Below are 25,613 nucleotides of genomic sequence, written 5' to 3' on the forward strand. Positions count from 1 at the left end.
GAGTTATCAACCAGAACATCATCCTTTGGCTACCATAAACTTTTACTAATACCTTTCTGTTGCAGCAGAACCCCTCTTTTCATATTAAGAAATTTTGCTGAAGAAATAATTTTTTAAACAATAGCAACAACAAAACCCAGAAAATTAGTCCATATTTTGGTCATATGCAACTTTATCTTTGAACTTCATATAATTTGGAGCAGGCCTTGAAAGATAGCTATTGTGTGTCTGTTGTAATACGTTATCACTTTATTAACTAAAGCAAATCTGGGCATACCAGTGATTTGGACAACTGAAAGCCAACAGAGTTAGGAAAGTGGGAATTTAATTAAAATTAAAATAGTATTCATTGAAATTAACAGTAATTAGAAAAAAACTTATTTCTCCAGATGCTGTTAGTGATGGTATTAACTTCAAGTTCATAACCTGATCCTGAGTGAGCAGTTTTTGTAAGTTTCATCTTCTCCTTTTGGAAGAAGCTTTTATTTTCCCCTTTGCTCAATTCATTTTGTAAAGCTCAGGCTCTCCTCTCTATGTCTCCACTACAATCAATAATTAATTACCTTATTTTCCAGAATTTATTGCCCCTCATATTTTGTTCATCATGTTAGATTGCTTGCCTCATCATGGAAAATATAAGAATTTTGAGTTCACCTCTGCCTTAGAGGAAATCTTGTGAAACTGAATTTCTCCACTTTTGAGCAACCAGACTTGTGTGTCTACCAGATAGCCCACACAGAGAGCCTGACAAGTCAGAGCAGAGGACTCATTTCAGCCAAAAAGGACATCTACAGAAAGTAACAACTTCTGGTAGACATCTGAGGGAATGCGAATAACCATTTCTCCACCCACCTTTTTTATTTCAGGAGTAACTGCAAAGATGCCCATTTGGTTTTGAGGTACATAATCCAGTACTAGATCCCTTCATTTGTATTAGGTTTCTAGTAGGATTCTCCACCGAGATTCTGCACTGCCTAAAATATGTGACATTGTTCCTGGTCTGCCTTCTCCCTTTCTCCACTGCCCACCTGCCCCTCTGATACACATGCATACCTCTAGAGCTGCCCACTCCAAACCAACACAGAAAAACCACTTGCTATAGAAGTATTTTGGGAAAACATAGAAATAAGTATTTCCCCCTCTCATAAGAAAAAAAAAAAAAAGCAAAGAAGCTCTGCCATATTGTCCATACAGAGGTCCAGAACAGATTTTAGATTTAGAGAGGTGTATGGATCTGTCAGCACTCCTACTGCTGACTATGACACTTCCTAAATTATAAGGATTAAATCTGGCAAAAGATTGTTTGCTGTAGATACTTTGCTCTTTTTCCTCTGTGCTGGAATACCATATATTAGAAATTCCTCTTGGGAAAACAACTTTAAAAAAAAATAGTGGATGCTAAGTAACTTAATGGATAATAAAGTGCCTTGTGCTTCTGGGACTGCTATTTAAGGAGTAACCTGATGTTTTATGTAAAATAAGTATTGCAGTCTTGGGACTTCACCCCACATTTCTGTAGGATTAACTACAGGTAAAGCACTTTTTCCCAATAAGAGCACACATTTCTATGAGTCATTAACAAGCTCCCACAGGACAAATGGCCTTTTTTGCTGCCATCTCCTCCACTCTCCCATTCCTCCCACAAAAACTGGGAGTTACTAAGTAAAGAATAGTAAAAAGAAAATCAGTAATGAAGTATCAATACAGGCTGGTCATGAAGGGGTTGAGAGCAGCCCTGCCAACAAAGACTTAGGGGGCTGGTGAATGCAAAGCTGGGTATGAGCTGGCAATGTGCACTTGCACAGGAGGCCAGCTGTGTCCTGGGCTGCATGCAAAGCAGCGTGGCCAAGAGGGCGAGGGAGAGGATCCTCCTCTCCTGTCTTCCCTGGTGAGACCCCACCGGCAGTGCTGCATCCAGCTCTGGGGCCCTCAGCAGCACAGGAAAGATGTGAACCTTTTGGAGCAAACCAAGGGAAGGGCCACAAATACAATCTGAGGGTTGGAGCACTTTCCTATGAAGACAGGCTGAGAGAGCTGGGATTATTCAGCTGGAGAAGAGAAGGCTCCAGAGAGACCTTAGAGCAGCCTACCAGTACCTAAATTGAGCTTGTAAGAGATGTGAACAAACTTTTAAGCAGTGACAGGAAAAAAAGTCAAGTCATGTTTTTAAACCAAAAGAGGATAGATTTAGGCTAGATATGCCCTATTTTCTTTTTTTTTTTTTTTTAATCTAGTGATGAAACACTGGAACTTGTTTCTCAGTGAGGTGGTGGATGCCCCATCCCTGTAAGCATAATGGCCAGGTTGAACACAGCTCTCTTGATCAGAGAAACCTGATCAAGTTGAATATGTCCTGTGTACTGCAGGGGGTTTAGAGTAGAAGGCCTTTCCCAAACTCTTCTAGGATTCTCTGGAAATGCCTCCTCACCACACAGGCAGCAGTGCTAAAGTTAACCCTATTAGTTAAATGTAGCAATACCAAACATTTTGTATACAAAATTATTTCTTTGTCCTCTCATGTTACATATTAAAATTTGCAATTAAGCAGCTCTAGTGCATATACTGTACTGCATGCAAGCTCACCTATGACTTGAGTAGGCTGCTCATCTGCTGTATTCTGTCTTGACATAGGACACTATAAATTTCTTCAGCACTGAATGTCAAAGAGTGCTTGTATGGGAATTTCAACTATCTTCAGAAGCAGTGGGAAGAAAGCCCTCATATTGGATAGCTGCACACAGGGTATTGTTATCATCTATAAAGGCAGCTGTATCTAACCATAAATACTGGGCTAGAAGCTAATTTCCAAAAATGAGTCAGAGAAGGAAACATAGGGCACAAAATATATTGGATACTAGGCACTTAAAAGGAAAAAGAATATATCCACCAATCTTCACTTACTACTTTCTCCTTATACAGACCCATATTTTTGTTTCAAGTTGAAACCCTATTTTCAGAATAATCTTTGGGATCTTTAGAGAAAAAGTCTCATGGTGGCTGGGCAGGGGAAGCAGAAAGTGGAACTGGTTAGAAGTGGGAACTGATTCCCTCTTCATCCTCTCAGAACAGTGATGTTACTCAAAGCTGAAAGAAACAGTTATTTCAAAGATGTGAAAAAAGAAAGGTTGAAGAAAGGCTCATTTAGATTTTGTGGCTGTCACTGCGTTGGTTGAAGAAAAAACTCCTTGAGTAAAACTCACACTCCCCTGACACAAAAGAGAAAATTACTTCATAATATTCCTACCACTATGAAGAAAATATTCATCTTGCTTCATTTCTCCATGTGCTCAGTAATCACAGCCGCAGTAAGTTAAATACAATAAATACAGGAAATGTTCAGAGAATGGCAAAGCATTCTAACAATGAGAGGTCCCACTTTGGTCTCCAAGCAGCTCCTTTGCTGCTTTGGAAGAGCCAGCTGCAGGGTTGGCATGGCAGGCAGGAGCACTGGGGCCACCTTCATTAGCACACTCAGCAGAGATCTGGAGCTGCTACTGTTATTCAGAAAAGACACATCTGAAATCCCAAGGAAGTTCACCATAAAAAAAAAAAAGGTTTGACTGGGACAAGGCTGTCAGTTGGAAAATGGTGTATCAATAGAAATCATGGATGTCTCCTCCGTGTGGATTTCCTTTCCTATGGTTTAAACTTTCAAGTTCACTTTAGACTTGACTAGTAAGGTTTGAGGTGGCAATTCCCAATTCTAATTGATGACAAGCCTAAATGACCACCTTTGGTCCAACATTTTGGTCTCTTTCCAGGCATGATATGAATAGTGACACTCCCTCATTAGCACTAATTGGCTTCTTTCACAGTTGTTCGTGTATGAGCCTGGAGTGGTAGAGCACCACTGGGAGAAGTCCTTGTATCTTATTGCTGACTTTCTACATTTTTATCTACCACCATCGAATTGTCTCAAAATCCACAAGCCTCCCTGCAACAGACTTGGGCTGTAAGGTTTATCTCCTAATTTCCCTCATCAGCTTTCTTCAAATGTTACCCCTAAAAATTTCTTGTGCTGTTACTCTATTTTCTACCCTGAGACTCTCCTCCACAACTTTCCTTCCAACATCTCTTGTTTTTAACTCACATATCTTTAGCCAGCTTTAATCTCTTTCTGGCCTGGAAGCAATTTCTGGTCTATATGTCTAACTCAACTTTGAGGAAATTATTTCCAGGATTCCCTAATTTGGGGTTTTGAGATACTACTTTTTTCTGACTTCTTCAGAACTTACAGGTTTTGCACTTCCTCAGCACCATCAGTCCTTTTATTTTTTAAATTCCAGATGTGCACCCAGCCTGCATATTTATTTAGTTAGTCCTACACTATAATACCCATATACATGCTACTAATTAGTATCTTTATTAGTGATATGGGGTATGCATTTTAATCTAGTGTAATTACATACCCGTGACACACCTAATAGTGCATGAGAGGTTCTTGTCATGATGCTTCACACATGATGCTATTAGAATAGAGATTGTCCTGAGTATTAGACAGGTATTCCAATGCCACCTCAACAACGCACTGGCATGAGATCTCCATGCACAAGTGATTGAGACAGGATTTAAAATTTTGGTGGGAGAAGAAGTTAGTCCTTTACATCACCATTTCTTTTCACTATGTGCCTGTCTCCTGACTAATTCCACCACTGTTTCCCATCACTTAGGCTCCATGTCCTAGCCCATGGCAGTATTATCAACCTCATCTACCCAGTAGCAGGCCCAGCTTTGACTCTGTAAGTGAAAACAATCTTTTAAATATGTAAATCATGAATTAACTCTTTTAAAAAGAATACAAATAACTGATTCTGAAACAAGAAGAAATTTTACAATCCTTTTTGATGACAAAACACTTTCTTGCAAGTGTTTAGTTCCAAATGGCCTGAACAACTGTTTTCAGGGTTATCACCAATGTTACATTTTCAGAGAAGACATTTTATGTCTGTACATTGAGCTGACAGAAGTGTGTTTGGCCACTAGTGTTGATTCTTTTTCCTAGAAAGGCAAGGAAAAAGGTCTTACCACAGGCTGGCTGCCACTATTGTGGGCCCATTGCTGACAGCACCCTCCCCCAGAATTACTTCAAAACTAGTTTTCAAAGATGCAGATTTTACATGGTAGTAGCCAAGAGGTGCTGAACTTCCTTCTGCAGCAGTCATTGTGTGGAAAAAAACCCCATCATTCTTCATAACTGAAATTTATTTAGATGCTCCTTATGTAAAATATGATATATAAACAGTAGGTTTTCTATACTTGACATCACAACTTCGGTGGATGTCCCCTGTGCATTTGCCCAAATAAATAATGCCTGCTTCTTAATGCTACACCAATGTTACAGAATTTTATTTTACCAATTTTTGGTAATAATATGTGAATCTATTTCTACAGCTGTTATTTGTGAAATAAAACAATCGCTCAAGGACTTTTTTCTTAATTTAGACTAGTGACAATGTATAAGTTCTTAAACACATTTTGAAATAAATACTTGAAACATGAAAGATGAAAGGGAGTTTTTCTACTGCCTCTTAAAGTAGGAGTTTCGTCTATTGTCATCATCAGTTTCTGACTTTTTCATTGTGTGTGAACAGGTTTAATATGAGTTTTTAAGGGCTGTAAAAAGTCTTGAAATTTTAAATACTCTTTTGAATGCTGACATATAAGAAAGATCACTATTATTATAAAAGATAGTTAATTATGTTTGGTCTAGATTAAAATTATACAGATAAAATTATTTATCCGTGTGATAAAATAAGAAGTTATTAATCAACACCAGACACTATCCAAGTAGGTTAATTGTATGGTCAGTAGAATGAAACAAAAAAAGTGTATATATTTTCAAATCTGGAAAGGATTGTCAACAGCAAGTGCTAAAACAATTGTTGAAAATGAAAAATCAAACACTGTTATTATGGTTTTTAATTAAATATTCCTATACATATTATGTTTAAAAATACAGATTTATCCAAAATGTTGGGCAGAATTATTAATGCTAGGAAGACATCTACTCCTTTAAATAACTGTGTAAATTTAGAATTAATGGATTACGAGCCACTGTCCCTAGCCAAGGATATAACTGATTGCATCTGAAATGCAGTTTAGTCTGAAGTTTCCAATATTGAAATAAGCTAAACATGGGTAGGCTGTAAAAAGCACAGTATGCATTAGATTTATGCACCGATCTCACATATACATTAATAATTTGCTAACAGATCCATTTAAAAATGGGTTTGGGAGTGGATGCTTACCTTTACTGTAAAAAAAGAAATCCAGCTCCTTTTAGAAAGACAAGGGAAAAAGCTAAAACTGAAATGTAGCTTCAGAACTGAAGGAGTCTGGCAGGCCCACAGAAGTTCATACCAAAATAAAGGGCACAGGGAGAATATCTATAATGTAATGTATGTGTAAAGACAAGTCCTTCCTGCCTCTGGAAAGACTTCAAAAATTTAGAATATTTTCAAGGGAAATCCCACCAACACTGTGAAACTAAATACAATTATGCATCACAGTGATAAAATAAGAAGTTATTAATCAAAAAAAGACACTATCCAAGTAGGTTAATTGTATGGTCAGTGGAATGAAACCAAGAAAAGTGAGCTTTTTTTCAAATCTGGAGAGGGCTGTCAACAGCAAGTTCTAAACAATAGCTGGAAAGGAGAAAAGTTTTCTGGGCTTTATATTTTCACCAGTGCTTTGGACAGGCTGACTTAATAGAGCAAGCACTATTCCTGTGCTTGCAGTATGTTAACCATTTCCATCCAAAAAAATTCAGGAATGGCTGATTTCAAAGCAATAAATTTTAAGTCAGTGTGACAGATACGATTTCCTAAGACCAAGTATGGAGCCAGACCCTAAAGAAGGTTAAGAACATAGAAAATATAAACCAAAATATCTGTAAGGTCTTTAGCGTAACTGATAAATTTCATTCCTAAAATGTCACAGGTTTACAGCCAGTACAGAAATATAAAGGCAACAAAATATCTGGAGAAATTATAATGAGTGAATCTGAAGTCTATAGCTTCCATCTGGAAAATATGAAATTACAATACAGTACAAAAGTCACCTAGAGATAAATATGTTTAATAATAAATCCCATAAGACCAGAAAGATTCTTCCATCTATCAAAAGTATTTGGGTTGTCCATCCTGACCTCCAAAGATAAATTCAAATATGTGATTTGCCTGCTAATAATGATTGTGTAATCCAAAACTACTGAGTTTCTGGTTCATCAAATAGTTAACATTTTTTGTTTGGCTTTCAAACAAAATGAGGGAAATATCAGTGTTCATACAAATGAGGGAAATACCAGTGGCTACTTTGCCCATATTTCAGCAGATATATGTTGGAAGAGTTTAAAGACAGGAAAGGAGGCATCTCTGTCCAGCAACAGAGATGAGTACCCCTGGGGAAACTGGGAATCCTGAAAGTAATACACAAAAAGTTTCATCTTGGCATTCATCAAGGCTTCTAAAAGTGCCCACCCTTTCTCCACATGTTGATTGCATGGAGAGTCTTACAGTGTACTTAAATTCACCACAAACAGTCTAATAGTCAACCTAACCATGGAACTTCTACACCTTTTATTAACCAATAGCAAATGTATGCCAATTTATACATCTCATTTCTCTGATTCTGATGATTAGACACTAGTAAACACACTGTAGTGCTAAGTGTTGTTATCACAGTACTGAGAATGGGACTGACATTTCAGATTGATCAGATTTAAAATGACCATGATCTACCCAAGGTTTTCCCTGACTCAAGGGAGACCCTTGGGGGAGAGCTATGCTTGGTGCAAGTTGATGCAGAGGTTGACTTTGATTAAGCTTTTATGTTTTGAAATGCAGAAGACACTCACGAAGCAAACAGATCTTTCCTGTAGTGAAGTTGTCCTGAGGAACCCCTGGGACAATAGGTGTCCAAATTTATTGATTGCATGAGGGCCAAGGGAAGGAGCACCTGGGAGTGATACAGCTGAGTGTTGTGTGACTTCTTTCTTCCAGCCTCTAGAAATCTGAACTCTAGGATGGAGGCTTATGGTCCTCTCAGCTGAGCTCCTGTACCAAACTGCAAAATTTGCCTCTGACGTTTTTGAGTTTGAGCTGTAGCTGGTCTAAAATCGATCAATATTGTCTTGCTTTTGCTTTTATGGTGTGTTTTTGATTTTTTTGGCTTTTTTTAACCTCAAGCTATTCTCTGTCCTCATTCTGCTTGCTATGGCTTAGTTTGGAAGGGACCTTAAGGATCATCTAGCTCCAACCTACCCACCATGGCAGGGATACCACCCACTAAACCAGGCTGCCCATCCAGTCTGGCCTTGGACACTTCCAGGAATGGAGCACCCACAATTTCTCTGGGCAACATGAGTTCATCTCTCACTCTGTGCTCATGTCTGGAGCTGCCCCAACCTGGGCACTTTGCACTTTGACTTTTGAACTTCAGTAGGATCTTGTGGGCCCATTTTTCAAGTTTGTCCAGGTCCCTCTGAATGGCATTCAATCCTTCTGTTGTGTCACCTGCAAATTTGATCAAGAGGGTGCACTTGATCCCACTGTCTTTGTTATTGAAGAAGCTATTAAAAAGAACCAAGAGAGACCCCGAGTGCTTATCACTGGCCTCCACCTGGACACAGGGCTGTTGACCAAAACTCTCTGGCTGCCAGACAATTCCTTATTCACCAAAGTCCACCCTCCAAATTCAAATCTATTTGGAGACAAGGATGTCATGTGAGACCATGCTGAAGGCTTTGCAAAAATTTAGATAGATGACATTGATTAGTCTGCCCTTGTCAGCTGCGGCAGACACAGAGGTGAGTCTCACAGTCTGTAGTTCCCTGGGCTTTCCTTTCTATCCTTTTCAAAAATAGGAGTGATCATCTCCAGCAGGCAGTCTGTTTGCTTTAGCTTTTGTGGAAAACAAGCAAAAGCCTCCATCTGGCCTTTGCTCCCCAGTCCTTGCAATAGTGGTAGTGCCACTGCCGTAAATGTCAGCTTGTGACAGCTCCAGGCAAGTCTGGGTCTTGATCTCTGTGGGTTCCCTCTACCCTCCTTGCTTCCCCAAACTGCCTTGAACCAGGAAGCCAGAACCAAATCCTCTGCATTAACATTCCCGAGGATGTGGTCACTCACTCCCTCTCCTTATCAATGAAGTCCACAGGGTGAATCCTGCTAGATGATTCAGCAACACCAATTTCTCTGTAAGGAGCTTGCCTTCATAAGGCACTGTGGAAAGCAGAAACCCACCAAAGCATTACTTGTAACCAGCAAATTTGAACAATCTTGTATTTTTATCCATGACTTTCTGACTGGTATCTTCAAAGATAAGGAAATGTCATCTATGTGGAAATGTCTGAAAGCTCCACCAATCCCAAATATAGCTTTGAGCTATGACTTTAAAAAATACTAATTTTTAAAACTGATTAACTATTATTTTCTGTCTCAACTCACTTGCCTAATCTAGAAGTGATATTTTGCTGGAAGAAACACACAACTCTCTCTTACAGGTAAAGTTATTAGGAAACAGAGAAAAATATGTATATTTGCTTCTCTGAAATGTGTTGTGTGTTTCAAAGAGCCATAGCAAGTGTTTTTATATTGCCATATACATAATGATGTTTTAAATGAGTCCATAACATTTTCAGTGGTTTCCCGTAACATCTGTGGAATTAAAATTAGTAATTTCATTACCTACTTCTCTGTCTCAATGGTTTATCTTTACAACTTCAGATTTTTAAAGGATTTAAGTCTACTCTGAAGATTACTGTTTTAGGAATATCTAGACACATTAATTTAGAAGTTATGTCAAAAATTGTATTTTTCATTATCTTTCACTGTGTTTAGAATGTCTTACCAAGTACAGAATTATGGATGTGTTCATTTTTACGACACCCTAGTAGATTTTTGAACTAATATTCCTATGGTATCACACATCATGTGTGTGATATTTAATTATTAGTAAACATTCTGTGGAAACAATCAGAATTATGCAGTTGGGTATGATTTTAATTTATCACACACAGGTAAGCATAGATTTTCACTCATAATGTCATTTTCTTTTCTCCAAAATTACTGTGGTGCAGGGTTCTTAGAAGACTTGTCTGCTGATTTTAGAGTTAATTTACCAGTGGAAAAGTCTCTGCATTTCTCCCTCCAAATGTTCCTTCTTGAATTCTGCAGGGCTGAAACTCAAGTGAAAATCTTTTTTAGTCCCTATGTGAAATGACTGTTTTCTGTGGGAAAAATTGCTAAGGAGTATGATGATGAGTAATGAAATATGAATGTGTTTTTACTTAGGTCTAAAAAAAGGAAGTCTTACTAACAAGGAAAAATACCTTCAGGGCTGAGGATATAAACAAACAATCCAGAAATTTCGTTCACTTGTGTGTATAGGGCAGTCAAATTATTTGTCAGAATACAAGCACATGAAGATTTACAGGCACAACTCTGATGATAAACAAACACAATTTTAGGTAGATCACAGAAAGTCCAGGGCTTACTTCAGCACAGCATGCTAGAGCATGCTAAAGCATTAGACCAGACATCAAGACAGCTACTGTGTGATGGATGGCCTCAGAAGGACACTTTTCTTCACAGCCCACCTAGCCACCAGGTGCTAGACACCAAAATTCACAGGCCCTGGGACCTATGAAAATCCCATTTGTACCAAGAAACTACCTTCATGACACCACATTTTTCACCATCCTTAGGCTTAGCACACAAGCCCACTGCTAGTTAAAGCACTGTGAGGACCAGGACTAGTCAACGCTACAAAATCATTAATTTATCTCCCACCTTTCTTGTAGGTGCTCCAACTACTTATCTCTCAGTTAAATCTGAGAGGGTTTGGGTGGGCAAAAAGTGCTGTGTTTTACTTGGCCCCAGGACCTCTAGAAGCACACACAGTTTAATAGCATGGACAGATCCTAACTTGCTCGGATATTCTAAGCACGTTAGGTGGGCATGAGATGCTTATGCTGACAGTTCCATGGACTACGTGCTATGACAAAAGTCACCTTTATGGGGCTAACCTTTCCTCCCCTACATCAGAGTTCCCATTAGGAATAGTTTGTGGAATGTACTATCCCCTGGTCTGTGCAAGGGTTCATACTACAGCTGATGGTGGGACAGTGACCCACCCAACCTGTGGCTTGGCTTTGTTCTATTTCTAAACACAGCACCACCATCTGGTACCTCTCTCACACCAAAGAAGCCCTAACCAATCTTGCCCTAAGAAATACTGCAGCATATCCAGCATGATGGATTTCCTACTAAAGGCAGCATTCCCCTGGGAGAAACTGTAATCAAATGCCTCGTAATTCAAACCTTCATATATAAAATGGAAACGCTTTCGTTATCCCGTTACTACCAGCTGCACTGCTTCCCTGTGCCATAGCTACAGACACAAGTTGGGATTTCTGAATGTAGCTTAGTAGCCAAGAGTGCTTCAAGCATCTCTGTAGGGATTGGTACCCAAAAAGAAGTTAACAATTGCATTGCCACTTGTTAGAAATCTGCATGTTAGAAATCTGCAGTGGGGGAATCTGAAGGTTCAGAGTAATGATACACATAGGAATAGCCTAATGGCAGGATACGATAGGTTTGTAATGAGTTAATTTTATTCAAAGAAAGTGAAATGGAAATGAGATTCCTGTTTCATTACTATAAGCCCGATATTATGGTGAAGCATGCAGCCAAATACAGATAATTAGCTTTTTGGTTATTTCTCATCTGTTATCTTTAGAACAGAGAGAGGTTCTTCTGAAGCTTGTAATACAATTCACCATTTTTGCGGAAAGGTTATATCATGGATGATCCCACCAGCATAAAGGTTCAACAGAAAACACATTTAAAAGTCTCCAATGAAGTTAAATGCAAAATAACTAAGAGCATTTAATGTTTAAGAAAAAAGTTTAATGTTTAGAAGGCAAGTAGTTCTAGCTGAGATATTCAAGTACTTCCAGCAAATCTCATGGTAAGTCATCAATTAAAGAGTTAACTGCATTAAATTACTGCACACTGCTTTAGATACCCTTCTCTCAAATTCCTCTCACCTTACAATGAGAAAGGTAGATCCCTGGCTACAGTCAGAAATACCCAGTTTTACTGAATGTATATCTTTGGTGTTCACAGTTTCATCTCAGAGACAAATGTTACGTGATGTGTAAATGTTATCCTATGTAGTTTAGAAAAAATAAATCAGTTTTCCTTTAAGGAATAAAACATATATAAAGCTACAACATAAATAAATTGAATTGCTGTTGCTGTGGGAACCATAACTTTGAATATCCTCACTATTGTACATTTAAATTTCCTACCATAATGTTGCATTAACTTTTTTTCTTTTTTGCATTACATTTATATCTAATGTGATTCCATTTCCCACTCTTTACAGATGCAGATTAGCTACTGTAATGTTCCTGATGCAAAAACTGTTTTTGGTAAATCATATCAAAATGTTTCATGGAACTCACTGAGAAGTGTTGATATATGGAAATTGGTCTTTTAAAAAACTCTTCCTAAACCCCAAATTGCATATTTTGAATGGCACTCCCCCCTCTTTCTATCACCACTTCCCATATATCTGAAAAATTAAAGGGAATGGCACATTTGTGACATTTCAAAAGGAAAGTTCCTATTATTGCTGGCCTAATGCTTATTATAAATACATTGTACAACATGTTAGAGTAAACTAAACAAACAAATGCTAGTAATAAAAGTTAACATCTTCCCAAATTTATCGGGCTTGCATTGATAAAGAATCTTTCCCAAGGAACTGTAAAGATCCTGATATATGAAAACACTGCATAGCTTTGGAGCTTATTCATAAGAAAGCAATTTTAGATTATAATTTGTGACCAGTGACCTATGAATCAACAATTGACTGTAAACTTATTATGGTATTGAATGTATGCATTTAAAATATGTTGTGTGCTATAACTTTCACTGGAAACTGTCTCTCCAGTGTTAGATAAACCCTTTGGAAATTTTCTCTTTCTTTTCTAGTAATATCTTGTCATTTTGGCTTCTTCCAGTTCAGAATAAGATAATGACTAGTTAATTTTGGCTAAGAGTCAAATTTTAGGTACTACATGTAATATATTTATAATGCATATAATTGTAATTGTTTAGATTAAGGTACTTAGGGAAAAATAGAGTAGGTTCCAGAGAGAGTATTATGAGAGGGACCATTAAAATCAGGACAGAGCATAGATCAATAGTACTTAAGAGACTGGTTGCTTTCAAACAATTCATATGAGAGAGGTTAAATTATATCAATAAATTATATTATTTCAATGAACAGTACTGGTAACTGAAATTGAGAGCACTGAATCAGCTAGTGGTCAGTTCACACCAAAATATTTTTCCCCCAGAAAAATTCTTACAAAGTTATTCTGCAGTGGAAATGAGGCACAGCAGTAAAAAGCAGAGCCTTGTTTGGTTCCTCACTGTAATTGAATAGGAATGGCTCTGCATTTCTCTTTTTGCAGCGTGCATTTGCTACTGACTTCCTATGGAATTGCCTGTGGGTTTCAGGTCTGGTCTGCTTGTCCAAAAGCCATCCATAGCAGGATCCCACTGATTTAAATGGTCTAATGACATGCAAAATAATATTAATTAAGCCAAACCAAAACAAAAATCTTGTGGAAGAGAAGGCACTACTTGAAACTGTATTTAAGGAGATGTGGGTGTGCAAACATATGTATGTGTATATCCATGTATGTATGCATTTATTTATACTAGCACAGGTCTGCATTCCTACACTGAGCACCTACAGACAGGCAAAACAACACACATTAATTGAAGGCATCATTAAAAAGAGTGTATGGAGGGAAGAAATGAGTATATTACACACTTCTGTAATTTGAAATTGATCACAAGTCATTCTTAGATGATCCATTTATTACAGTGTCTTGCTAGCTCTGACTTATATTTATAATCTATCAAGCACTTAATCAAAATGTTACACAGCTTTGACAGAGAACTTTCCTATACTCTACAGGATATGACTGTAAAATGTCTTCCTTTCTTTGACTGCATGATTGAAAAATCAAGCTTTGAAATTTTATTTTAATAACATTGTTAAAGGTCTGTGTATTTCATTTCATTGTCAAAGTCTAATAGAATAATAAACCTTGATATTTCATCAGCCTTAAGTGTTTTCTTTTCTCTCTCTCTCTCTTTTTTCCCCACATAATGGTTTTAGTATTTTAGTTACTTAGTAGATTTAAATTGTTCTCTTGGCATCTTTGTTATTGATTCAGGCATCCTTAACCTCTCTGAACATGTCGAGACATCCTTTCATACTTGTATAAGGTGGAGATTTTCACTAAAGCTCCATCTAATTTATACAGATTCTCCAAAAAAACCCTCAGAACTTGATCGCTTTCTGGAATTTCTTTAATTTCTTCTTCCTTGACTTTTTCTATATTTTGGCCAACATTAATAAAACAATGAGTGTCATAGATAAGGCTAAGTAAGAAATGTTACAGTAATGTTTCTCTGAAAGTGATCTCCAACTACAAGTAATTCAGAAGTAAAAAAATGAAAACAAACCACCTTTTTGATCTAGTATTTATTATCTTTTCAAATCTCCAACTAAAATGCCCATGCAAGTTTTGTTTTGTATATGTAATTGTTAATAGTGATTACTAAAAGGAAAAAAAAAGTTTTTTGTTGAGAGCCTAAAATATTTGAAAATCAGTTTAATTTATGTCATGGTCTAGTTAGGACTAAATATAGAACACTTTTCTGGGTTTGTCTGGGTCTTTTCCCTCCAATATTTTTTTTGCCTCGAATAATTGAAATCGATGTTTCAGTATTACATATTTGTGCATGGCAATTTTCATCTGAAAAGTCAAAATGTCTTCTCCCCAGTTCTATACCTGAGTTTTGCCCTAGATAGCTTTCTTCATTATTCTCCCCCCCTCCCCCTTGTTGGTATTATTCTGAAAAAGGGGAGTGATAGGGAACTGGCAGGTGCACATAGGTGCTTTGATACCCATTTGAAACTGAAACCAAGGTGAATGATGGGAAATGTAAGTGAAGACAGATATATTTTAGCATTTTGGCACAGAGCAGATCTTTAAAGAGTGCACTTACACTTCTTCAGGGAATGCTTCCAAATCAGAGCCCACTTCCTCTGTGAACTGGAGGGGCAAGAGGTTCAAAAGGACTTCAGCACAATCTTAGGCTCTAAATATTGTGTAATTGCATCAACTCTGCTTTAACCTTTTAGTTCTCACCAGTTCCTGATTTGTCTGCTTTTTTGTGTCCTTTCATATGGCAAGGTGAAATATCTGTTCCCCATTTGTACCCCGCAGGCTGACCTCTGATCTAGGCTGCTCACTCGGAATTCAGTTCCGAATGACTACTGTTCTGTCAGGCAAAATCTACATAATCTGCTGTCAAAGACTGTCAAACAAATGGTTGACTTCACCCCATTTCAGTAAAATGATCAAAACAACAGTAAGGAAAAAAAATAAAAATCCTTCCTTGGGCTCAAAAATATGGTGCAAAAATTGAGAAAATAGCCTGAAAATTAAAGAAACCTTTGAAAAGGTAAAAATTAAATTCTTGTTGTTAAGATGTAAATAGCTGCAAAATGCTGCATACATATTCTTAATTTTATTTCAGTTGTGGGAAGAATTTTTTCTATTTTAGAACTGAATTCTGTAAATTTATTTATGTATCTATATATAGAAAATGCTTTCAGATCCAGACTATAGTGCAATTAAATATGTGAAGACATACTAAAGAGCAAGCAATTATATGTGATCCAACAATTGCATGGGAATAATTATTTAAAGTCCAAAGGTCTTTGTTTAGAAATGTCATCAAACCGGTTGATTGGATATAAACCACCATTAAAAATAAGTTTTACATGTTAGTTTTCCTCAGGGGAAAAAGAGCAGTTGATACATCCATTTCTATATGTAATTACATTTCCAGTTCTACAGGTATTTTATAGCATAACTTGTATCTCACTAAACAATTTTCTTTTGTTCTTGTAATAAAGTTCCTTGGAATGTTAAAGGAAGAAGCAGGAGGCATGCTCCATTTAATCTATGTCCACTAGAAATTACATATTTTGCTTTCCAAGAGCTTTACAGCCTTTTCATACATGAGGTTGTTTTCTTTCTACGGGCTTTATATGTATAACAATTTCACTTTATTCTGTCTCTGTGGTTTTGGTTTTTTTTAATTATTAAACCTTCAGAGATACTTTATGCTTGCCCTGAGAAGCAGCAATTCACTCTGCTAAAGGTAATGTGCTATTTTGTCTCATTATAATAAACATCAATGTTTTTACAACTGCAACAGTTCTCCACCAGTATTAGCATATTTTGGCTGAGGTATTGTTTTACTGTGACCTGTATAATAAGTGTCACATTAGCAACACAACAAATCAAACGTTTGTTAATTTCCCTCGCTTTCCCACACAGCTGCTGGTGTTATCGTGTCACCAGATTTTAATTAATATGATAAGTAACACTTGCAAGACAACAGGCTGATTTTTTTCCCCCGTGTGTATGTGGGTCTCTGTGTGCACACGTGTAGACCAGAAAAGCAGCAAATAAGAGACTTTGTGGCAATTGCCTTGTTCACATTTAAAGCAACTCAGTATTAAAAGATAATTCCCTTCCACCTTGCCCTGAAAATCCAGAGGATGAGTCTGAAAATATGCTATAAATGTATTTGATTTGCCCATTCTACTGTTTAGTTTTTTGTATTTTTAAGCTTTCATTTCCTGAGCTATACATGGCAGTCTATTTGAATCTGCCTCATTTCTTTTGCCCCTATATAAGTAATAACAAATATGTGCCTGACTTACAGAAACCCCAGCAAGAGGGGTTTTTTCAGGCATTGCATCCTTCTAACTGAATTGCTCTAGTACAAGTCAAAAGTGCCATCTATTTGTAACAGCCAGAAATGCACCGGAGGCCACTGCTGGATGCTGCGTGGGATAACCACATTCCTCCCCGGCATGCTGCTTCCCAGCCCACCCTGGGGTCACCAAAAAACCAAAGAAGAGCCAGGAAATAGTTTCAGGGAATTGGCATGGGAGGTTAAAACCCATTTTTGTTTGTAATGTGTTAATCACACTATCATCAGCCTCGAGAAAGAAATTCCCCACTTCTGCAGAAGTACCTAACTGTTTTTTTAGTCTACCCTTGGAAGCACAGAAAAGAACTGACTTCAAATTAAACTAGGGAGCTTGCCACATTGCATAGAAGGCAAAGATCTCAGCAGTAATTCATTACAACACATTTTTAAATATCAATAGCAGCATTAGAGATAGATGCATATACATAAACCCATAATTTTGTCTTATTATTGTTTAATTATACAATACACAAATGCCTTCTTGTCAAAGATATGGTACAAATGAAACTGCAAGCAGCAAGCTAACCTTTCTAATACAATTTTCATTAGACATAGTAAAATGTCCTGAAGATTTCACCTCTGCCAAGACCTCCCAGTAAGTGGAAGGATTCTTTTCAACATATATGAAAAACAGGGCCACTCCTTGAAGAAGTTTTGACGTCAATTGTGTTCTCTATTTTAAGGGCAATATCGAGCTTCCTACAACCTTCAAGTGGGAAGGTTGAAGAATATAACATATATCAAAATGAAAGGAGAAAACCCTGAGCAGCAGGGATCTGAAAGCAGAAAAGTGAGATGGGAATGGGTCTTGCAGAGAAAATTCCCCTGCTGATATCAAAGGAAATAAAAGTGCACACACAAAAATAAAAGACACAGAGCTGCCTTTTATAAGGCCCTGTTATAAACTACTGCTGATATTAGGCTGCTGAATTTTAATTCCCTCCTCCACTAAAATGCCCTTTTTCTTTTAACCTACTACTCATTATAGCTTGCAAACCGACAAACTCCCCAGAAGGAGACTGCTGGGAGAAAAAAAAAATGCCCTTATAAACTCCCAGAATCTCTGCACCAGGCAGATCCCAAGTTGATTCATTTGTGTGCCAGAGAAAAGGAATGGCACTTGGACATTTTATTAGAGAAGAAACAAATGTTATTAATCATTTCAGAAAATATTTAATAGTCAAAAGGAATGCACCGACTGCAATTAAATACTGGTAGATATTATAACCCTAAACTAGTCCTAAGGAAAAGGCACATCAAAGCTGTACAATTCCCAAAGGAACATTAAAATATATATTCAACCAAGCCTGGCAGGCTTAGTCTGTTGCAAATGAAGTTAATGTGATATTCCCATTCATATCAGGAATAAGATTGAAGTAGAGTGCACAAATAGTAGCACATCTCCCAGAGCAATGAATTTTGCTAGATGTCTGGACAACACCTCGGTTAAAGAGTGTTGTCTGTAAGACAAATGTAACACCAGAGGATAAATGGATATGTAATAATAATAGCCATGTCTTATGTGTTTCAGTAGAATCAATAAGGCTTTTTATTCTGTGCTTAAAGAGCTGTGAAAAGGCTGTCCCAACATGGTCCTGGATACTGACACCTAATCCCCCTGAAGAAGAGATCAGCAAATTGATGTTTCTGGGCATATAAACTAAAACACACAAGAATACACACATGTTAAAAAAACCCAACAAAACAACAACAAAACAAATAAACAAACAAAAACCCAAACAAACACCTGCATGTTTGATACTACAGGGTCTAAAACCAAACAGGTTTGAGAATCTAACTTGGGGAAATTGTTTAACATCTTGCAAAAAAAAATTAAAAGGAATAGGGACCAATTTCATTGGCTAAGCAGACAAGAGTTACTTCTGTGACTAAAGGTACTGACTAAAATATGTCTTTTCAAACTTTGCAACTCCCTGAGCCATACCAGTAACCTACTGAAAACCAAGTGCCAACAAAATTTCCATAGCTATTTACATAAATCTAAATGCAAATCATACATCCATACAGACATAATACTGTCACTGTTTGCATTTTTATGCCCTTTGACTGATGAACAGCAATTGCTTCTCTTTTGAGTTATTCAGCAATTAAAAAAAAAACCCTGACAAAAAACAAGCCCAGACTGGTCTAATAGCTGCCCTATCCTTGGACTTCTGGAGAAAGACATTTGGGGTAGATGCAGTCCAATTTCCATGAGAGTACCAGCATGTCCCACAGCCCCCATCACTCTACATGTCCAGGAAACATGTCTTGGCCACCAGTGCAGATGGGGAGAGCTAAATCTGCTCTTGGAAACCCTTTCACCATATTGCAAAGGGAAAGACTGCAAAACAGCCCACAGAGCTGGAGGCTGCCTCCAGCCAGAAGCTGTTTGCCTCCCCCTTCAATACTTCCAAAAGTATTCTTCACCAACCTGGCAATATTTACAAACTGCTCTCAGACAAGTTAATAACAAGAAAGTCTTTTCTGCCCCACATTACAGCTAAATAAATATTGATCATTCTTTGAAGTAAAAAAAAGCTCAGATGGAGAAAAATGCTCAGAAAACTTGATTAAAGGACTTCCTAGGCGCAAAACTCCTCCAAGCTGCACACTCTGCAAAACTCTCCAAGGCACAATTGTGCTACTAGTTAGCTACTAGTTATCGTGTAGGTGACAGTAACTCATCTTGAGAGAAAAGTTAACCATCAGAGACAGGGAACTAGCTCAATCAACTTGCTCAATCCTTGCTTTCCCAAAACACTATACCAGGCTGTTGAAAATAGAAATCACAAGGGTAACTCTTTAAACTCTGTGGCATCTAAAAGCTAGTCCAAAACAAAAGCTTCCAACCAGTAAGTCATCAGTTTGGAAAACTGATGTGTAACTGAGTGTAACTAATGCTGTACAACTGAGCTAAAACTGCCCAGGATGTTCTACAAATGGATGTAAGTAAGGACACTCCCACTCTGTGGAAAACTTTCACATTTATGTTTGTGTCTAAGTTGAAGTGTTTAAACTGGATTTTTATGTGCAGATTTGCCATCCATCTGACAAATGTCTACAAAGAGAGACATCTATGGTCTGTGTGAGCTCAGTTTTGCTCAAATACAAACTTTCATTCAGGAAAAAATGTCAGCTTTAAAATTTTGTTTCCTGAAAATGTTAATTCATACCCTCCCTCTAATTCATACATTTGCGTCAGTTGTCAGCACTGTCAGAGCTGGTAAAAATCTCTGCAAAATTATCAAGCAGATCTTGATTCTCTCTGAGCTTTGCAGTCAAGCCAGCCTTTCAAGGGGCATTTGTAGCTGCTCAACAGAAGATATGACAGTTGAAATTCTGAATCAGTGATCTCCCTCACCTGTATAGTTAGATCTAAGTAATTAAAATAAACAGAAAATAATATTGTGAGTAATGTGGAGCAAGTTTTGTTTGGTCAGTTGTTTTTGAATTTCTTGCAAAATTTTAGGAAGTACATTTAAATTCAGAACTTTTTTTTGATTGAAATTATATACTCTATTGAACCTGGTGTGTTTCTCTTTAAGTGACTAGTCTAGTCTGAACACTGCATTATGGACATTCGAGAGGTCTGAGAAATCATGTGAGGCAGTAAATGATGCAGTAAAATAGTGGTCTTGTGCTTTTTTTGTTAAATTCCTACAAAATTGTACTGGTAATGTAACAATCGCTTTGTCATGAATAGAGCTCTTTGTCATTTGTTAGCTGACCCATCTCTGCTGTTGCAAAAATCAAAAGAGAATTGATTTTGACGAACTGGCATGCAGCTTTAGGGTAACACAACCACTAGATGAACAAAAAGCCAGCTTCACCACCAGTAGGCAAATCAATACTGTACCTGTGTCAGGTATATGTGGTTATAACAAAAGAAGTAGGAAAAAAAAATCCAAAACTACACTCCTCTTAAAATCTGAGACCTTCGTTTGGTCCTGTATTCTTCTGGGGGTTTTCTGGTCTTCTCATCGAGAAATTTTTATGTCTTATGAGAGGAGGGCCCTACCTACAGCAATGCACATATATTCATATGGATGTCTGGTCAAGAAACCTTGAAGACATAGACCACACTTTTAACCCTGGATGTTTCACTCTCCTATAAACAACACACATGAATAAGCAGAGAATACCATTTCTCTATTTAAACTGATACTAATAATAATAATAAAATTATCATTCATTACACAAACCACTCAAGTCAGTGCAGGAGAGCAAGTGGGAAAAACTAAAAGACCATTACATCTTATGTGATTCCTATTTTTTCTTCTAATTTTAGTGATTGCATTTGGACTGGACATCTCATTAATTCTAACATCCCTGCATCTTTTATTTCTGCAAATATAAAGTTCAGGCAGCAAGTGGCTGTGAGGCTTGCTGCTGAGTCATCTGTCAGGTTTGCCTCTCATTTGAAATAGAAGTGGCAATGTTAACTGTCAAGACTAGGTAGAGTGGTTGATTGTATTATAAGCACAAGTTATGATGTACTGATACATGTCATGTTGTAGAGCATAATTTTTGATTGTATCACAATGATATCCATATTCTGTATCAGATGCACATAGTTTTAAACATTTTTAGAAAAATGTCCCTGGTGCCAGCATAAATGAAAAAAAAAAGCTCTCAGAGTGGTTCACAAAGTATAAACAGATAATTAGATGTGCCAAAAAGAAACCATATTTTCATTGTGGCAGCATTGAGGGAGAGCTCTCTTAGACATGTTGCTGTCAAAGAGGAGTCATTCCTACAGTCTTTATTCACCTGGAACATCTTCACTCACATTAAAGGAAGGAATCAATTGAAGAAAGGCTTTTGTATTTGGTTGGGAAGATTCACTACTGTCCATTCATTTATCTACTATGCTGCCTTTCAGGAAAAAACCCCAACTTACCATAGTTTCCACCACTTCTGTGCTCTTTGTGCATCTTAAATAATATCAAGTGATGCCAGGAATAAGCATATCTAGGGGGCTGGGGTTCTTTATCCTGAGAAAAGATGGCTCTGAGGAGACTTTATCAATCCTCACCTGAAAGGAGACTGGAGCCAGGTGGGGCTCAGCCTCTTCTTCCAGGCGGCTAATGACAGAACGCGGTCTTAAGTAGCACCAGAGGAGGTTCAGGCTAGGCATCAGCAAGGATTTCTTCACAGAAAGGTATGTTAAACTTTGGAATGGGTTGCCCAGGAGGTGGTGGGTGGAGTCATCATCCCTGGCAGTGTTCAAGAATCAAATGGACATGGCACTTAGTGCCATGGTCTAGTTGACGAGGTGATGATCAGTAGAAGGTTGGACTTAGTGATCTTGGAGGTCTTTTTCATCCTAAATGATTCTGTGATATGTGCAAACAAAAACTTTATTTAATAAAAACTATGTAGCAAGAAAATTCTTCCCACACTTTGTATTAATAGGACATTCTTAATTTTTATTTCACAAATCCAAAAATAGATGCATTCATAATGATCTAATTTACTTTTTTAACTATTCTATAAATCAGTTACCTATTTGTTCTTAAATGTGTTCATTTGTGTCTTGTGAATGTTAATGATATACATGTATTAGAAGGCTGTCATGTGAAAAACCTTGATATATTGGTGTCTAAAAACTTGATAGCATGCATGAGAATGAGCAGCAGTTAATTTTATTCATAATTTGTAAGAAAGGCTCTCAAACATATCACAAAAGCTCTAACACATTACTTCTGGTTTATTATTTAATGGGGGAGGAGCATGGGCTTGTTAAAAATCTCTTCAGTTATACAGATCTGTTCTTACACCTTGGGAATGCTTCACACACCTTCATATGTAAACTAACATCAACTAATGTAAATCATATCTAACTGTGTATTTATCTGAAAGACCAGAATTACCCTGAAGCATTTGTTTTATTCTCTCGGAATGATGAGAAATGCCTTTAAAGAATTACCTTGTTATGGAATATTTGCTAAAGAGACTGGACCCCAATTCCTTTTCTTTTCATACCAGCACTGAATTTCTTTTATGCTTCTATTAAAAATACTCTTGGGTAAATTTGACACAAAAAGCTGTGATTAAGTAATAATATAATGGTGACAGAAACAGAGAAATCAACAGTTAAAGCTCCCATTAGTGTATGCACCTGCTTCACCAAGGTATGTTACTTCATATATCAATGGAATATGTGTGACAAAGCAGAATATGTTTTCCTAGATTTTCTTAACCTATGATTATTTGACATAGTTATACATGTCCCTGCTGCAAATAAGTTGAAAACTGAAAGTAATAAAAGTTGTATCCAGACCCAGTTTTGCTCTGAACAAGTCTGCTTGCAAAAAAATTAAATGTCTGTGATGTTTTCTGTGAGCCCTAAACGCTACACAGTACTTTAGTTATGGTGGAACCTGACACGAGGACATATTTAACTTCATAATATAGGTGTTTTACAGGAAGGCTCCATAGCAAATCTCATGTCTGATCTTGCCATTTGTTGAACAGCCAGAATTATAAATAAATAAATGAACCAGAATATTAATTGCAGCTGGAGGGAACTGTCTCAGCAGATGTCCAGCTGGATGATGAATGGTGCCTGAGAAATGGCAGTCTTCAGTACCATCTTGGAGTAAAGTTGGATAGAGATACTTCAACTCCCTTTTCTGTCAGAAATGTCATGAGTAAGGGAGCAGTGCTCCCGTGCACTCCCATACAACTCTGGAAGATAGGGGCTGATACAGCATTAATGAGTGATGAATAATAGTCATGTAAAGAACATGAGGGGCAGTTTCATAGCTTCCCAAATGCTAAAAGCAAAGCAAAACAAAAAACCTGCCCCAGACCTTAGACCAGGTGAAATAAATGAATTCTATATCTCAGGGGATTCAAGTCTAAAAATGGACATAAGGGTTGTTGAAAGGATTAGTCAACTAAATAAAATGTATTTTTGTTCACTGATAAACATCTATAAACTTACCTAAAGATACTTCCATTAAAACCTCAACTGGATACCATGAGTTTTGAAAGAAAATGTTTGTTATGGACAGAATCTATGACTGTAACATACCTGGATGTCAGCTGCTGCCCTGGTATGCATCACCTCCATTAAAGGAGCTTCCCATTTCTAAATAAACTAGCAAACAAACAAAGGTGCCGGTGCCAGGAAGAAATCCCTGTTCTAAAAGTAATAATTGTGAAACTGCCATTTACTGCTTTCATGACTCCTGACGAAATTGTTAAAACCTGGAATTGTTCTTAAGAGTATTTGATGTTTCCTTTAGCATCAAAGCCTTTACCCAGTTCTAGTTTAGCTGCATTTTTGTATTGTTCTTCATCCCCTGTGAACTGCACCCTGTCTTAAAAGGGAAACTATTAACTCAGAGGAGTCTTGGGGTCACTTGCATAGCCTATTCTGCCCTAAAGCTGGAGAGGGACACTTTACAAGAGCATGGTAATGGTAAGGTAATGATAAGATAAGGGGGCATGACTTCCAACTGAAAGAAAGTAGGTTCAGATTAGATATTAGGAAGCAACTCTTTACTGTAAAGGTGATGAGACACTGGAAGAGGTTCCCCAGACTAGCTGGAGATGCCCCATCTCTAGAGGTGTTCAAGACCAGGCTGGATGGGTTGGAGCAATCTGGTTTTGTGGAAGGTGTCCCCATGCATGGCAGGCGGGTAAGAACCAAATGATCTTTAAGATCCCTTCCAACCTAAACCATTCTGTGGTTTGTGAGGGTTCTGTGAAAGACATGAGCAATGGCAAACCCTTCAAAACTCTTAGATTATGGTGTTTATCCTGGAGGTCAGCTGTAAGATTGACAATTGACACCGACTTATCCAGATTTAAAAGAGATGAGCACAACTCCCATTGCCCTTCTGGAAATCAGAGATCAGGCTGTCAACATACTGGACAGCAAAGATGGTAGAAAGGGCTGGTCCTGAGGTTGAAGGCAGCTTGTTGTATGGTCTGCTGAAACCCTATATTCATACTCAGATTGCTCAATGCCTTGCACTGGACAGACTGGCAGTCCTAGATTAAAAATGGGAGAAGATAAGTTCAATTTTGCTCTGCAGCTCTGGGATGAGCAGAAACTAGGCCCAGAAGGAATTTATTTCCACCTTCCATGACAAAGCTGCAGTGGAAAAATGAAATTTTATTGTAATTAGTAGGCACTAGAGGAAAATCAATTGCAAGACAAAAAGGCTAGGTAAAACAGTTACTTAACTGGTCTGGATACAGCCAAGCTGTCTACCTGAATAGAGACCCATGCTCATCAGGAATCTTTCTGAGTCAAACAGGGGAGGTTAAATTTCCTATTTGCTCAGTCAAAAGTTCCTTCTCAGGGAATTGGGGCTGTTGTAATTTCTTTCTATTCTGAATTTCCCAGGAGATCAGACCACACTCAAGTCTGAAAATGCCTTTTAAATAAATGAAAAGGAAGAGAGGGTATTTGCATGCCAAGGTGCAAAACCACTGTATTTAACTCAACTTTTCATACTGCAAGCCATATAGTAGAAATCAAGTTTTTATTCAAAAGTAGACAAAAGAGTTTATTAAAGACAGTTTAACCAGGGTAACTGAAGCTTTTGGCTTAAATATTACTTAAGATTTCCACAAAAACTATTCATTAAGTTCGAAACTGAGATACTCTGAATACAGTAGTCTAGGATATGACTTGATCTAATACTTCTGAAAAATTCTCAAAAATCACAACCTTGCTGCCAAAGACTAGATATAATTGAACACAATTTA

The sequence above is a fragment of the Haemorhous mexicanus genome, chromosome 2 (assembly GCF_027477595.1).
Source record: "Haemorhous mexicanus isolate bHaeMex1 chromosome 2, bHaeMex1.pri, whole genome shotgun sequence".
Lineage (NCBI taxonomy): Eukaryota > Metazoa > Chordata > Aves > Passeriformes > Fringillidae > Haemorhous > Haemorhous mexicanus.